The sequence below is a fragment of the Papio anubis genome, unplaced genomic scaffold, assembly GCF_008728515.1.
Source record: "Papio anubis isolate 15944 unplaced genomic scaffold, Panubis1.0 scaffold1451, whole genome shotgun sequence".
Classification (NCBI taxonomy): Eukaryota; Metazoa; Chordata; class Mammalia; order Primates; family Cercopithecidae; genus Papio; species Papio anubis.
In genome coordinates this window covers 1-16483 of record NW_022161416.1, presented here as the reverse complement: position 1 = coordinate 16483, position 16483 = coordinate 1, and the positions used below count along the sequence as shown (strand labels likewise).

At 39.9% G+C, this 16483-nt stretch overlaps 1 non-coding gene and 1 pseudogene across 1 annotated transcript; one reads left to right on the top strand and one right to left on the bottom strand.

Moving 5' to 3' along the window:
* Positions 1-9051: 9051 nt before the first annotated feature.
* Positions 9052-9158, bottom strand: LOC116272651. The gene has a single exon (XR_004181282.1). It is a non-coding gene; the product is annotated as a U6 spliceosomal RNA (small nuclear RNA).
* Positions 9159-12469: 3311 nt separating this feature from the next.
* LOC101022691 lies at positions 12470-14159 on the top strand (annotated as a pseudogene).
* The last annotated feature ends 2324 nt before the right edge of the window (positions 14160-16483 follow it).

Here is a 16483-nt window from a genome sequence, read left to right as displayed (position 1 = left end):
TAATGGGATGGCTGGGTCAAATGGTATTTCTAGCTCTAGATCCTTGAGAAATCACCACACTGTCTTCCACAATGGTTGAACTACTTCACAGTCCCACCAACAGTGTAAAAGTGTTCCTACTTCTCCACATCCTCTCCAGTACCTGTTGTTTCCTGATTTTTTAATAATTGCCATTCTAACTGGTGTGAGATGGTATCTCATTGTGGTTTTGATTTGCATTTCTCTGATGGCGAGTGATGGTGAGCATTTTTTCATGTGTCTGTTGGCTGTATGAATGTCTTCTTTTGAGAAGTGTCTGTCCATATCTTTTGCCCACTTTTTGATGGTTTTTTTTTTTTCTTGTAAATTTGTTTGAGTTCTTTGTAGGTTCTGGATATTAGCCCTTTGTCAAATGAGTAGACTGCAAAAATTTTTCTCCCATTCTGTAGGTTGCCTGTTCACTCTGATGGTAGTTTCTTTTGCTGTGCAGAAGGTCTTTAGTTTAATTAGATCCCATTAGTCTATTTTGGCTTTTGTTGCCATTGCTTTTGGTGTCTCAGACATGAAGTCGTTGCCCATGCCTATGTCCCGAATGGTATTACCTAGGTTTTCTTCTAGGGTTTTTATGGTTTTAGGTCTAACATTTAAGTCTCTAATCCATCTTGAATTAATTTTTGTATAAGGAGTAAGGAAAGGATCCAGTTTCGGCTTTCTACTTATGGCTAGCCAATTTTCCCAGCACCATTTATTAAATAGGGAATCCTTTCCCCATTTCTTGTTTTTCTCAGGTTTGTCAAAGATCAGATGACTGCAGATGTGTGGTATTATTTCTGAGGACTCTGTTCTGTTCCATTGGTCTATATCTCTCTTTTTGGTACCAGTACCATGCTGTTCTGGTTACTGTAGCCTTGTAGTACAGTTTGAAGTCAGGTAGCGTGATGCCTCCAGCTTTGTTCTTTTGGCTTAGGATTGTCTTGGCAATGTGGGCTCTTTTTTGGTTCCATATGAACTTTAAAGCAGTTTTTTCCAATTCTGTGAAGAAACTCATTGGTAGCTTGATGGGGATGGCATTGAATCTATAAATTACCTGTGAGCAGTAGCGACCATTTCACAATAATGATTCTTCCTATCCATGAGCATGGTATGTTCTTCCATTTGTTTGTGTCCCTCTTTTATTTCACTGAGCAGTGGTTTGTAGTTCTCCTTGAAGGGTCCTTTACATCCCTTGTAGTTGGATTCCTAGGTATTTTATTCTCTTTGACCATTGTGAATGGGAGTTCATTCATGATTTGGCTCTCTGTTTGTCTCTGTTACTGGTGGATATAAGAATGCTTGTGATTTTTGCACATTAATTTTGTATCCTGAGACTTTGCTGAAGTTGCTTAGCCAGCTTAAGGAGATTTTGGGCTGAGACAATGGGGTTTTCTAAACATACAATCATGTCATCTGCAAACAGGGGACAGATTTGACTTCTTCTTTTTCCTAACTGGGAATACCCTTGATTTCTTTCTATTGCCTGATTGCCCTAGCCAGAACTGCTTATGTTGAATAGGAGGGGTGGTGAGGAGAGAACATCCTATCTTATTGCCAGTTTTCAAAGGGAATGCTTCCAGTTTTGCCCATTCAGTGTGGCTGTGGGTTTGTCATAAATAGCTCTTATTATTTTGAGATATATTCCATCAATATAGAATTTATTGGCGTTTTAGCATGAAGGGCTGTTGAATTTTTTGTCAAAGGCCTTTTCTGCATCTATTGAGAGGAATCATGTGGTTTTGTCTTTGGTTCTGTTTATGCTGGATTATGTTTATTGATTTGTGTATGTTAACCAATACTTGCATCAAAGGATGAAGCCCACTTGATAATGAATTGGATAAGCTTTTTGATGTGCTGCTGCTGGATTGGTTTATGATATTTTATTGAAATTTTTTGCATCGATGTTCATCAAGGATATTGGTCTAAATTCTCTTTTCAGTAACTATCTCTGTCGAACTTTGGTATCAGGATGATGTTGGCCTCATAAAACAAGTTAGGAGGATTCCCTCTTTTTTCTATTGATTGGAATAGTTTCCAGAAGGAATGGGTACCATCTCCTCCTTGTACCTCTGGTAGAATTTGGCTGTGAATCCATCCTGGTCCTAGACTTTTTTTGGTTGTTGGGCTATTGGCCCCTCAATTTATTTCAGAGCCTGCTATTGGTCTGATCAGGGATTCAACTTCTTCCTGGTTTAGTCTTGGGAGAGTGTAAGTGTACAGAATTAGTCATTTCTTCTAGGTTTTCTAATTTATTTGCATAGAGGTGTATATAGTATTCTCTGATGGTAGTTTGTATTTCTGTGGGGTCGGTGGTGATATTCCCTTTATCATTTTTTATTGCATCTATTTGATTCTTCTCTCTTTTCTTCTTTATTAAGTCTTGCTAGCGGTCTATCAATTTTGTTGACCTTTAAAAACCAGCTCCTGGATTCATTGATTTTTGGAGGGTTTTTGTCTCTATCTCCTTCAGTTCTGCTCTGATCTTAGTTATTTCTTGCCTTCTGCTCGCTTTTTGAATGTGTTTACTCTTGCTTCTCTAGTTCTTTTAATTGTGATATTAGGGTGTCAATTTTAGATCTTTCCTGCTTTCTCTTGTGGGCATTTAGTGCTATAAATTTCCCTCCACACACTGCTTTAAATGTGTCAGAGATTCTGGTATGTTGTATCTTTGTTCTCATTGGTTTCAAAGAACATCTTTATTTGTGCCTTCATTTCGTTATGTACAGTGTCATTCAGGAGCAGGTTGTTCAGTTTCCATGTGTAGTTGAGCAGTTTCAATTACGTTTCTTAGTCCTGAGTTCGTTTATTGCACTGTGGTCTGAGACAGTTAGTTATAATTTCTGTTCTTTTACATTTGCTGAGGGTGCTTTACTTCCAACTTCGTGGTCAATTTTTGGAATAAGTGCGATCTTGATTGCTGAGAATGTATATTCTGTTGATTTGGGGTGGAGAGTTCTGTAGATGTCTATTAGGTCTGCTTGGTGCAGAGTTGAGTTCAATTCCTGGATATCCTTGTTAACTTTCTGTCTCGTTGATCTGTCTAATGTTGGTGGGGTGTTAAAGTCTCCCATTATTGTGTATGGGAGTCTAGAATCTCTTTAATGAGATCTCCCTAAGGACTTGCTTTGCTTTATGAATCAGGGCCTCCTGTATTGGGTGCATATATATTTAGGATAGTTAGCTCTTCTTCACAGTGAATTGATCCCTTTACCATTATATGGCGGTACTTCTGTGTCTCTTTTTGATCTTGATGGTTTCAAGTCTGTTTTATTAGAGACTAGGATTGCAACCTACTTATTTTTGTTTTTCCACATTTGTTTGGTAGATCTTCCTCCATCCCTTTATTTTGAGCCTATGTGTGTCTCTGCATGTGAGATGGGTCTCCTGAATGCAGCAAACTGATGAGTCTTATGCTATCCCAGTTTGCCAGTCTGTGTCTTTTAATTGTTGTTTAGTCCATTTTACATTTTAAAGGTTAGCTTCGTATTGCATGTGTGTGAACTTGATCTTGTCGTTATGATATTAGCTGGTTATTTTGCTTGTTAGTTGATGCAGTTTCTTCCTAGCGTCAATGGACTTTACATTTTGGCATGTTTTTGCAATGGCTGGTACCAGGTGTTCCTTTCCATATTTAGTGCTTCCTTCAGGATCTCTTGTAGGGCAGGCCTGGTGGTGACAAAATCTCTCAGCATTTGCTTATCTGTAAAGGATTTTATTTCTCCTTCACTTATGAAATTTAGTTTGGCTGGCTATGAAAATCTGGGTTGAAAATTCTTTTCTTTAAGAATGTTGAATATTGGCCCCCACTCTCTTCTGGCTTGTAGAGTTTCTGGCGAGAGATACGCTGTTAGTCTGATGGGCTTCCCTTTGTGGGTAACCCGACCTTTCTCTCAGGCTGCCCTTAACATTTTTTCCTTCATTTCAACTTTGGTGAATCTGACAATTATGTGTCTTGGAGTTGCTCTTCTCGAGGAGTATCTTTGTGGTGTTCCTGTATTTCCTGAATTTCAATGTTGGTCTGCCTTACTAGGTTGGGGAAATTCTCCTGGATGATATCCTGTAGAGTGTTTTCCAACTTGGTTCCATTTTCCCCGTCACTTTCAGGTACACCAATCAGACGTAGATTTGGTCTTTTCACCTAATCCCATATTTCTTGGAGGCTTTGTTCATTTCTTTTTCCTCTTTTGTCTCTAAACTTCTCTTCTCACTTCATTTCATTCATTTGATCTTCAATCACTGCTACTCTTTCTTCCAGTTGATCGAGTAGGTTACTGAAGCTTGTGCATTTGTCACGTAGTTCTTGTGTCATGGTTTTCATCTCTGTCGGTTCTTTTAAGGTCTTCTCTGCATTGATTATTCTAGTTATCCATTCGTCCGTTCTTTTCTCAAGGTTTTTAGTTTCTTTGCGCTGGGTATGTAGTTCCTCCTTTAGCTCTGAGAAGTTTGATCGACAGAAGCCTTCTTCTCTCAACTTGTCAAAGTCATTCTCCATCCAGGTTTGTTCCGTTGCTGGTGATGAGCTGCATTCCTTTGGAGGGGGAGATGCGCTCTGATTTTTTGAATTTCCAGCTTTTCTGCCCTGCTTTTTCCCCATCTTTGGTGTTTTATCTGCCTTTGGTCTTTGATGATGGTGACGTACTGATGGGGTTTTGGTGTGGGTGTCCTTTCTGTTTGTTAGTTTTCCTTCTAACAGTCAGGACCCTCAGCTGCAGGTCTGTTGGAGTTTGCTTGAGGTCCACTCCAGACCCTGTTTTCCTGGGTATCAGCAGCGGAGACTGCAGAAGATAGAATATTGCTGAACAGTGAGTGTTCCTGTCTGATTCTTGCTCTGGAAGCTTTGTCTCAGGGGTGTACCCAGCCATGTGAGGTGTGAGGTGTCAGTCTGCACCTCAGTTGAAAATGCAGAAATCACCCATCTTCTGTGTCACTCACGCTGGGTGTTGGAGGCTGGAGCTGTTCCTATTCGGCCATCTTGGGCGCCCCCTCTGGGTTACATCTTCTTATCTGAAGTGGGATGCAGCTTGTAAAAGTTTATTATACAAGGAAAACTACTTGTATAATAATACATTCAAAAAGCAACATCCAAGATAACCCATAACATATGAATGCAACTTTGTAAAATGACAGCATATATAAATATATATATATAGAGAGAGAGAAAATAACAAAATGAAAATGAACACCACTGCACAAGACAGCTCCAGGGACCACCATTTGCACTGCAGTTTACAAAGATTCAACAATATAATAGCAGTGATTTTTTTAAAGAAAGACCTAGGTGATGTTTCTGTCTGTGCATTTTAAAGTCTTCTGTGATCAAATAGGGTTTAACTTTTTCAATATAAAAACATATATTTTAACATTTAAAATAAAGCATTTGAAGTAAAATAACAATGAAATGAGGCCAGACATGGTGGCATGCACCTGTAGTCCCAGCTACTCAGGAGGCTGAGGCAGGAACCTTGATAGAGCCCAGAAGTTCAAGGATGTAGGACACTATGATCACAGCTGTGAATAGTCACTGCACTCCAGCCTTGGCAACATATCAAGACCTTATCTCTATAATAATAATAATAATAATAATAATAATATTCACAATCTTCTTTCTGCGTCAAGCTAAAGCTACTTTCTCATTTGAACCCAAGGGGCAGAAATGCCTACTGAGTGCTCCACCAGAGAAAAGAAATGAATTCTTCCTTCACAATCCATGATCCAATGTTTGGTTACAGAGTTCAGCTGAGCAATAAAGGCAACACTAAGAACACCATCATTATATAGATTACTGATTGTCACATATGTGTTCATGTGTAAATGTGTACTGCTGAAAGAGGGAGATGGATTCTTCCATTTCATAGATGAAAATCTGAGTCCCTGTGAACTTTGAGGCTTATTCTGGGTTCACTGAATGTAAGCCTTGAGAATTGGGAGGCACTTAGCCTCCTGCAGAGCCCACCTAGGCATAAGTCAAACCAATGGAGACTCCTGGACAGCAGGAAGAGCAACTGAGATCCAGGAATGTCCACACTTGTAGAGGGTCCATGTCCAGCGGAATACAACTGAAGGATGGGTGAAGGGTAGAGTCTAGCTGCTTCCTTCAGCTGGGGGTGGCAGATGGGTGGATCAGTCAGCTACCTATGAGGTGTATCATGTTCCTAGGGCTGTCTTTCATTCCTCTGCTGAGAACTCCACCCTGCACAGACAAAAACCATATATTCACTGGTAAGCAGGATCCTTTTAGAAATGCAAACATAACTTCCCTAACATTAAAGTCAAAGATTCTTTCTCCAGTGAATCATCTTATTTGGATAATCTCCTAACTTCCCCTGAAGTTAGCCCCAGAGTTGCATCTGAGAATTTGGATCCAAGACAGAAAGTCATTTTGGGGTTTGGACCTGGCTGATCTTGGACCGTGTTCTGAAAAGGAAGCTTTCTACTTGCAGAAGAGCAAGGGTGAGCTCTGAATAGGAGATGAAATCGTGAGGGGAAAAGACAGATGGGTAGATTCCCAAGCAAACTTGGAAGATATTTGCCAGCCTCTTTTCAGTTGTGATAAAATACACATCAACACAAAATTTACCATTGTAACCATTTAAGTGTACAATGCAGTAGCATTTAGTAGGTGCACAACGTTATGTTGCCATCATCAATGTAATGTTCCATAGCATTTTCACCACCCTAGAAGGAAACTCCGTACCAGTTAAGCAGTCACCTTCCACTCTTCTCTGCCACCTGCCCCTGGCACCATTAACCCAGTTTCTGTCTCTCTAGATTTGCTTCTTCTGAATATTTTATTAAAATGGAATCATACAATATATGGCCTTTTCTGACTGGCTTCTTTCATTTGACATGTTTTCAAGGTTCATCCAAGTTGTAGCATGTATGAGTACATTATTCCTTTTATGGTCAAATAATATTCCATCGCAGAGTAGATTACATGTTGTTTATCCATTCATCAGTTGATGGGCATTTTCCTTTAAATTAAATAGAGAAAACAAAAGAGGAGTTACAAATTACCACTCCCAAAAAAATACTTGCTTTTCTATTTACCTATGAAGTTACTTTTAGTTGTGTACTTCTTTGCTTCATATGGCTTCAAGTTGCTATCTAATGTCCTTTTATTTCAGTGTGAAGCATTCCTTTTAGCATTAATTGTAGAATAGGTTTACCAGAGACTAATGCCATCCGTTTTTATTTACCTGTGCATGTCTGAATTTCTCCATTATTTCTGACAGAGAGTTTTGCCAAATATGCAACTGTCAGTTCAGACACGTTGTTTTTTTCTTTCTGAACTTTAAGTTTGTCATGCCAATGTCTTCTGAACTCCATGGTTGCTGAAGAAGATTTGGTGGTTAATCTCATGGAGGATCCTTGTACTATATGAGTCCCTTCTCTTGTTGTTTTCAAGATGATTTGTTTGTCTTTGACTTTTGACAGTTTCATTATAATATCTCTCAGTGTGGACATCTTTGAATTACTGCTACTTTAAATGTTTCAGTGTGTTGGATACCCAGATTCATGTTTTTAATAAAATTTCCGAAGTTTGGGGTCATTATTTCTTCAAATACTCTTTCTTCCCTCTTCTTCCTTCTCTCTTTTGGGGACTCCCAAAATGCATATACTTGATATTGTCTCTCAGATCTCTTCTGTTCATTTTTCTTCACACTTTTTCCCTTCTGCTCCTCAAATGGGCAATTTCAATTGGCCTATGTTTGAGCTTACTGATTCTTCATTCTGCAAACTAAAATCTGCTCTTGAAGTCCTCCAGTGAATTTTCCATTTTGCTTTCAGCTCCAGATTTCCATTTGCTTCCTTTTCACAATTATTTATTGATTTCTGCTATTTAGTGAAATGTAGTTCTCCTGATTTTCTTTAGTTATTTGTCCATGGTTTCCTTTAGCTCTTTGACTATGTTTAAGACAGTTGATTCAAAGTCTTTGTCTAGTAAGTCAGCCCATTGTTCTTCAGGAACAATTTCTTTCCATTGCTTTTGCTGTGAATGAGTCATGCTTTCATACATGCATAACTCATGTTTTTTGAAGTTGAATACCAGACATTTTCAATATTATAATGTGATAACTGTGAAAATTACATTTTCTAAACTATTTTTGTATAGATTGTATTCTTTATTATATGTGGTCACTGAAGTCTCATAGTTGTAGATGTGTGGTCTTATTGCTGAGTTCTCTATTCTATTCCATTGGTCTATGCATCTGTTTTTGTATCAGTACCATGCTGTTTTGGTTACTGTAGCCTTGTAGTATAGTTTGAAGTCAAGTAGCATGATGCCTCCAGCTTTGTTCTTTTTGCTTAAGATTGTCTTGACTATAAAGCTCTTTTTGATTCTATATGAATTTTAAAATCATTTCTTCTAATTCTGTGAAAAATGCCAATAGCAGTTTAATGAGAATAGCATTGAATCTATAAATTACTTTGGGCAGTATGACCATTTTCATGATATTGATTCTTTCTATCCATGAGCATGGAGTGTTTTTCCATTTGTTTGTGTCCTCTCTGATTTACTTGAGCAGCAGTTTGTAGTTCTCCTTAAAGAGATCCTTCAATTCCTTCGTGAGCTGTGTTCCTAGGCATCTTATTCTGTTTGTAACAATTGTGAATAGAAGTTTATTCACGATTTGACTCTGCTTGTCTATTGTTGTTGTATAGGAATGCTTGTGACTTCTGCACATTGATTTGGTATTCGGAGACTTTACTGAAGTTGCTTATCAGCTGAAGAAGCTTTTCAGCTGAAACAACGGGGTTTTCTAGATATAGGATCATTGCATTTTCAAACAAAGACAGTTTGACTTCCTCTCCTCCTATTTGAATATCCTTTCTAACTCTTACCTGATTGCCCTGGCCGGAACTTCCAATACTGTGTTGAATAGGACTGGTGAGAGAGGGCAGCCTCGCCTTGTGCTGGTGTTAAAGGGGAATGCTTCTAACTTTTGTCCATCAGTATGATACTGGTTGTGAGTTTGTCATAGATAACTTTTATTATTTTGAATTATGTTCCTTCAATACCTAGTTTACTGAGAGTTTAAAAATATGGAATGCTTCACGAATTTTCATGTCATCTTTGTGCAGGGGCCATGCTGATCTCCTCTGTATCTTTCCAATTTTAACATATGTGCTGCCAAAGTGAGTAGTGATCACAAGTTCTTAGAAGTGGAGATAAGTGAAGAACTGTGGGTGAGATGGAGTGTTGAATTTCATCTGCAGTAATTTCTGCATCTAACAAAATGTGATTATCTCTGTCTTTTATTCTTTAATTAAGTGGTAAAATGCATTACAGATTTAAAGTTTAAATATTCTTGTATCCTGGGGATGAGTAACCTGGACAGGATATTTAATTTATTTATAGCTCATTGGTGGACACAGTCTAGTACTGTTTTTCTCAATATTTTTACCTCTAATTGCTTAGAAGTGATTATCCTATCATGTTTTTCTCTTATGTATTCCCTAGCTGGCTTTAGAATCAATGTTATTTATATATAAACAATAATGAGTTTACTGGCTTTCTCTATGTTTCCTCATTCTCTTGAATATTATGTATAAATTCAGTAGCCTTCTTTGAAGTTTTGGTAGAACTTATCTGTAAAACAGTCTGGATATCCCTGAAGGGAAATAAAGTTTTACAACCATTTTAACTTACGTACTTGTAATAAGTTCTCCCAATTGACATAATCTTGTTCATAGTCTCAAAATTATTTAAACCTCTACCATATTTTTAGTGGCATTTTTGTCTATCATAATGTTATTTTATTCTTAATTGCCATTGCCTGTTTTATTTCTCTGTTCAAAAAAAGCAGCTGCTTTTGGTGGGCTGGGCCCTCAGCAGTGGCAGCTGCCACGTCAGCCCTGGTGAGTGGCGACTCAATTGCTGTGCCCATGCAGTGTCCATCGCAGCCACCATGGCCACTTTGTGCAGGGACTCCATGAGCAAGCCCTGTACAGCTGAGTGGCATCATCCATCAAGCCATCTCACTCACCTGATTACAGGGAGCCCCAGCCCCTTAAAGACCCTCTGGTAGGCATCCACACACAACCACTATCGTCACACACTCGGCCTATAGCAAGAGGTCTATGCGTACGTCTCTCCTCTACCTCCCAATTTTCCAACTCTATTTTCCCCAAGTTCGTGACTGGCCAGCCAAGGCATGAGCCACTGCCCATGACTCATTCATTCATGCACTGCTGGGCATCATTTCACACCCTCTACCTCCCATGGGCTTGTTTGGGTTTGATTCCTAGTTCCTGGCTTGACAGCCATTTCCAAAGCTGTTCTGGTGTCAGCTTCCAAGCCTACTGCTGTTGTTGTAGATTTTCCTCTTTATATGTATTTATTTCCTGGAATTAAAAACAATTGCACTAATTTTTTCAATTCAGCATTTCCAAGGATATGCAGTAGGAGTGATTCTTCTTAGTGTAGATAGAATTGCTTCAAAACACCAGCAATGTATATTTGAGGGAGAAAGGAGGACAACCCACAAGTGGGCAGTGTAGTTTCACAAAGTGAACACTTGGGTAAACAACATCCACATCAAAGTATACCAATCACAGCCTGCTGGAAACACCTTTGGGTCCTACTCAGTCATAAACCACCCTCCCCACCCTAGAGTAGCCACTCTTGATTTCTAACACAGATTAGTTCTGCGAGTTCTAGTTCTAGTTGAATGGCATTGTACAGTCACCATGAAGACCTTGGGTGCATCATCTCGCTGTGTGTGGTTGTAGCCTATTCACTCCCATGGCTGTCCAATGCTCCACTTTATAAATAGTTCATATTTCTTGTTCCTTCACTATTGATAGACAATTGACAATTATATTGTATCCAGATTTTACAAGTCGTGCTGCTGTGAATGATATTTTCATATATTTTGGCACACACATAAACGCAATTCTATTGGTTGACAACTAAGAGTGCTATTGCTGGGTCATAGGTGAGTAGACGCTTGGCTTAGTATCTGGTTAACAAATTTCTAGTAGTAAACAAACAGTAGAGGAGCGTGAATCTCTTACTTAGAAATTATTTGGATAATAAATAAGGAAGGAATGAGAGACTGATACTATAATAACTCTTTTGCAAACCATCATGAGTAAACGGATTTAACCTTTGAACAACAATGGCAATTAACAACACAATAAAACCAAAAACTAATGTCAGGTTCTTCCTCTACAGCACCATTGAACAAGTACAAGTGACAAAGAAACCAAACCTGAATATAAGCTAACCTCCATAACCAATTACCAATTTAGAGGCAATACAGATAACAAAAAACACATATTAAACAATGACTTGAGAAGCAATCAGCAAAATGCACACTATGGGAAGCTCTACCACACAATATAAATTTCAAGAAAGAATCTATAGAATAAAAGAGAACAAAAGCATATTTCTAAAGGTAAAACTAAATTATAGTTTTGGATGATAAAAATATAAAATAGAACAAAGAAGTGATAATCATGAAAGTCAGGATGTATTTTTATTTGGGGGAGGAAAGAGTTTACTGCTGAGCTGGGGCAAATGATGGGGCTTCTGGTTTGCTCCACAAACGTCTATCCCTGGTAGTTAATGGGTGTTCACTTTTTATTCAAGGACACAAATTTTAGACCGTTTCTTTTTCCTTTTGGAGTCCTACATTTTATTTTATGACACAAAGGTTAAGGAAAAAATAATTTATAGAGTATGGTTACTGTTTTGCACAAAGCCCCCTCCCCATCTTCCCTCTGAGCACCCAGAACAACCAGCAGACCCAGGACCCCCAGCAGACATGACCTCACTTCTAGGTGTGCGTGCAGCTCACATCAGCAGAGGCAATATGCAGGTCTACTCCTTGACTCTTGAAAAATCTGATAGGACAGACCTGAGGAGAAGCCTTCCCTGCCATCTGCAGGCTCTTGGCCACCAGTGTAGAGGGAGCGGCTCCTCACCTCTCCACAGGCGCTTTCACAGCCACAGCCTCCTCTCTGCATGGGGAGTTCATGGCCCTTCCCCTGAACACGGTGACATGGATCTCGCCAAAGGTGGAGATGACACTATTCCTCCCCCCACCATCTTTTGCTATAGAGCAACTAGAGTACGTTCCACCCACACACAGGACAGGGAGCTGACAACCAAGGAGGGGAGGATCAATACTCCAGCTTTCTCTACTTGTAATAACTTCACTCCATTGACATAATCTTGTTCATAGTCTCAAAATTATTTAAACTGCTACTATATCTTTAGTGGCATATTTATCTATCATAATGTTATTTTATTCTTAATTACCATTTCCTGTTTTATTTCTCCATCCAAAAAAAAACAGCTGCTTTTGGTTGGCTGGGCCCTCAGCAGTGGCAGCTGCCAGGTCAGCCTTGATGAGTGGCGACTCAGTTGCTGTGCCCATGCAGTGTCCATCGCAGCCACCACGGCCACTTGGTGCACGGACTCCATGAGCAAGCCCTGTGCGCTTCTTTTGCTTTACAAGAAACTTGACTCAGCCTGGTGTCCAGTGAAGAAATCCCAGGTGCATGGAAAGGAGAGGAGGGTCTCAGGGCTGTGAGTGATCTGCAAAAGGAAGCGCATGGACCACCAGGGGGGCGCTGCTGCGCTGCCCCTGCTCCCAGGAGGTGAATGTTCAGGAAGAGCTTTAAGGTGGAGAGAGGGATGTCATTGCTCATCCTCCAGGTTCAAAGTAAAAACCTTCCGGCCAATCTTGGCCACGCGTTCTGGTGTAGCGATCGGGCTCGGAGGTGCTCACCGCTGCTGTCATGGTTCGTTTGCTAAACTGCATCGTCGCTGTGTCCCAGAACATGGGCATTTGCAAGAACGGGCACCTGCCCTGGCCACCGCTCAGGAATGAATTTAGGCATTTCCAGAGAATGACACAAACTCTTCACTAGAAGGTAAACAGAATCTGGTGTTACGTGTAGGAAGATCTGGTTCTCCATTCCTGAGAAGAATCGATCTTTAAAGGATAGAATTAATTTAGTTCTCAGCAGAGAACTCAAGGAACCTCCACAAGGAGCTCATTCTCTTGCCAGAAGTCTGGATGATATCTTAAAACTTACTGAACAACCAGAATCAGCAAATAAAGTAGAGATTATTTGGACAGTTGGTGGCAGTTCTGTTTATAAGGAAGCCATGAATCACCCAGGCCACCTTAAACTATTTGTGACAAGGATCATGCGGGACTTTGAAAGTGACGAAAGTGACACGTTTTTTCCAGAAATTGATTTGGAAAAATATAAACTTCTGCCAGAATACCCAGGTGTTCTCTCTGATGTCCAGGAGGAGAAAGACATTAAGTTCAAATTTGAAGTATATGAGAAGAATGATTAATATGAAGGGATTTTCTGGTTTATTTTGTTTCCCCTCCCTCTGAAAAAAATTATCTATTTTCACATGAGAAAAAACAGACTTTTGTTGACTTTGGATATATGTATAATTATTTCTAAGCAACGTGTTTTTATCCCTCACTAATCTTGAATATATCAGATACCATTTATGAAACATTCTTGCTATAACTAAGTGCCTCTCCAAGACCCTAACTGAGTCCCCACGCCTGCTACAGTGAGCTGCCATTCCATACCCATCGCATGTGGCACTCTGGCCAGTCCTTGACATTGTCAGGCTTTTCAAATGTGGGTAGTATTTATTAAAGATGAAGATGCACATACCTTCCAACTGAGCAGTTTCACTAGTGGGAAATACGGAAATCTTCCTACGTGTATATCTAGAGGTTTGTAGACAAATGTTGCAGCCCTGTTTGTAACAGTGAAAAATTGAAAGCAACCTGGAAGTTCAGTGATGGGAAAATTAATATATTTCGGTCTTTTGGGGAACCCAGAGTAGGTTCCAAGACTGAAATTTCAGTGAAAGCAGTTTATTTGCTAGGTCTTACCAGAAAGCATCAATTGAGGTATGGAGAAATAGAACTGAGAAGGCAAGAAAACCAGTGTAAAGTCAGTGAGCAGGTTCTCACTGGTTACAAGCTCCATACTGCTGAGATACAGGGAAACGGAGGGGAGAAAGCTGGAGTATTGCTCCTCCCCTCCTTGGTTGTCAGCTCCCTGTCCTGTGTGTGGGTGGAACGTGCTCCAGCTGCCCTATAGCAAGTCCCAGGTGTTTGCAGTAAGAAGCTGCTGGCATGCACAAGAACAGTGGATGCCAACACTTAAAGCAATTCCTTGTTTAAATATATAACCTCCCTGCAACCTCTGACTTCCCAGGATCAAGCGATTCTCCTGCCTCAGGCTCCCAAGTAGCTGGGACTACAGGCGCGCACCATGACACCCAGCTAATTCTGTGTTTTTGGTGGAGAGCAAGTTTCACCATGTTGGTCAGGCTGGTCTTGAACTCCTGACCTCAAGTGATACGCCCACCTCGACCTCCCAAAGTGCTGGGATTACAGGCGTGAGCCACCGCACCTGGCAGATCTTTATTCTTTTTGTGTAGCAAAAAGTATAAAGCCACACATGGTTTATTTGAAATATTTTATGATTTAAAAAAATACAGAAGCAGGAAAACCAATTCTAAGTTTAAGTGAGGGATGATGGTAGTTTGAACCAGAAGGTTGCATGTAGTAAGAAACTGTGATTTAAGATATATTTTAAGGTTGGAAGTAGCAGGATATTCTGATGGAATTTGACTTTGGTTTTGGGCCTATTGAGTTTGAGATGCCTTTGAGAAATGAAGGAAGAAGAGAGAGAATAAAAGAAAAACTGGCCAGGCACAGTGGCTCACACCTGTAACACATTAGCTCAGCATTTTGGGAGGCAGAGACAGGCAGATCCCTTGAGACCAGTTTGGGCAACATGGTGAAGCCCCATCTCTACACAAAATACAAAAGTTAGCTGGGCCCTGTGGCGCCCACCTGTAGTCCCATCTGCTCAGGGGCTGAGGTGGATGAACTGAGCCCGCGCGGTCACGGCTGTAGGGAGTTGTGATTGCGCCACTGCACTCCAGCCTGGGTGACAGAAGAGACCCTGCCTCGAAAAAGAAGCTGAAAACAATGGAAGCATGTCTTCAGAATTCTAGAAAGAAAGTGATTTTCAACGGATAAATCTATATTCAGCCAAATAATCAAGGGTGAAGGTAAAATAATACATTTTTTGACAAGCAAAGACTCAGGGGTTACCTCCATGGACCCTTTCTTGGGAAGCTATTGGAAAAAATACTCCAGCAAAATGAAGGAGGAGACAAACCAGAGAATGACACGGATCCAGCAAATAGGATCCAACACAGGACATATTCCAGCTATGAAGCTGGCTTAAAAACAAAAAACAAACAAACGAGCAAAAAAAAAAAAAAAAAAAAAAAAAAAAACACAGTAAAAGTAAAAGTATTAATAGGTTAGCTGGGTAGAATGGCTCATGTCTGCAGTCCCAGCTACTCAGGAGCCTAAAAGTAAGAGGTTCGCTTGAGTCCAAGAGTTCCAGACCAGCCTGGCCACTATAGTGAGATTCCCTTCTCTTAAAAATAATAATAGGTTATTGCCAGATTTGGGGCATTTGGAAAGAAGTTCATTGAAGATAAAGCAAAAGTGAAAAAAACAAGGGGAAAGGTGTTAAGAAATCATTAATTCTAGGGCAGAAGGAAGTACAGGATAGGAAGTGAGAGCACAATACTGTTTTTCTCAACAATGAGCAATATGTACATAGTCATAATGATGTGGTGACTGCTTAGCTCCTAACTGCGGTAACTACTTTGGGACAATATGGGAGGAAAAGTAAAGATAGCGATGGTGTAAGAGCTAAATTCTCATCTGTCATTCAAGAAATCACTATAAAATGTATAAAATAATCAAGAAATGACTAAGTAGTTATGTGAGGAGAAAGAAGACATTGCTAAAAGAGTTAAAAGTCATTGCTTTGAAAGATGAGGAGTGACGGGGCAGGGAACTGTTAGAATGTATTATAAGCTGAAGAGGCTTTTAAAAATTACATGTATTAATATATGCACCCACTTGAAAAACTGAAAAAATAATAATTTGGAAAAACCCATGAAGGCAACGACCAGAAGGAAAAACTGAGAATGAAAAGTGCTTGTCTCTGGAAAGAACAAATGGCAGGACTGGTGCTTTCACTGTAAGACTTTTAGAACCATTTGATTTTACTTAACCATTTTCATCTATTTCTTTAATAAAACAACTCTATCATAATAAAAAGTTACATTCATTCATAGAAAACAAACAAACAAACAAAAACCCTTCCTGCCTAATCCATCTCATTCTCGGAGGGTGTGAGGGATGAGGGCAGAGGGAAGGGCTGGGGAAGCAGGAGGTGAGGACAAGGAGCAGGGGAAAGGACTCCAAAGCAGTGCAGGAGCCTAGCAGGGGGTTCTCTGCATTCGGGGTTTCTCTACTGGGCAGTGTGGTAGTTACACAACTATAAATAATTACCAAAATTCACCAAAAAGCGCAGCTAAAACTGGTGAATTTTATTACACATAAATGCCCTAATAAGCAAAAAAAAAAAAGGGGGGGGGGGG